Source organism: Dipodomys merriami, unplaced genomic scaffold (genome assembly GCF_024711535.1).
Source record: "Dipodomys merriami isolate MVZ:Mamm:240054 unplaced genomic scaffold, mDipMer1.0.p SCAF_247, whole genome shotgun sequence".
Lineage (NCBI taxonomy): Eukaryota > Metazoa > Chordata > Mammalia > Rodentia > Heteromyidae > Dipodomys > Dipodomys merriami.
Window position 1 is genome coordinate 1,550,705 of NW_027203904.1, and position 1,201 is coordinate 1,551,905.

Consider the following 1,201-nt stretch of genomic DNA (forward strand, 5'->3'; position numbering starts at 1 on the left):
GAAGGAGAAGAGCAGGAAACAAAATGGATGGGAAACATATTACAGAATTCAAGCAGAGAACATGCCAAACATCCAAAGAGATAGGCTCATTCAGAGAAGAGAAGCCTTTAGAAAACCAGAGAATACCAGAACAGAACAACCCACCACCACATCATAATCCATTAGAGGATCATAAGAGATCAAGGAAAGGATTCTTAAAGCTGCCAGGAGAAAAGACTGATTATTTATAAAGGATATACATTCAGAATAAATAATGATTTCTTAGCCGATATGGTAAAAAGGAGAGCCTGGCATGATATATGGCAAACGTTAAAGGCAAACAACTACCAACCGTGAATATTGTCCCAAGCAAATCTCTCCTTTACATTTAAAGGATATATAAAAATATTTCATGACAAAGAGAACTTGAAACAATTTATCTCCACCAAATCGGCAAGATTGAAATTAATCAAATATATCCTACATAGAGAAGGTCAAGAAGAACAGCAACTGGTTATATAAAATGCTCCCTACCAGAGAAAAAAGTAAATATAATAAGAATAGATGAGGCACAGCTCCTAACAGCAGGTGTATGAAATAGCAGGAATTATTAGATATTTCCAAGCCTCAACTCTCAATATCAATGGACATAAATTTCCAATTAGAAAACACAGATTAGGGGCTGGGAAGGTGGCTCAGTGGTAGAGTGCTTGCCTTGCATGCCTGAGGCCCTGGGTTCGATTCCCCAACACCACATAAGCAGAAGAAAAAAAAGTCAGAAGTGGTGCTGTGGCTCAAGTGGTAGAGCACTAGCCTTGAACTGAAGAGCTGAGGGACAGCGCCCAGGCCCAGAGTTCAGGCCCCACAACTGGACTCCCCCCCCAAAAAAAGAAAACACAGATTAGATAGTAGTTTCAAAAAACAAGACACATCCATCCAGTTTCCACTAGAGATACATTTCATTGACAAAAACAAACACATACTCAAACTGAAAGGCTGGAAGGAAAATTTTCAAGCAAATGGACAGCATAAACAGGCCACAGTAGAATTACTAACATAAAATAATATAGAATTCAAATTAAAATTAGTAGGAAGAGACATTACATATTGATAAAGGCAGCTGTCCATTAGGAGGATATATCAAGTTTAATATCATTGCCCTGAATCCTGGAGCACCCCACATCATGAACCAAATACTACATAACCTTTAAACACATCTCAA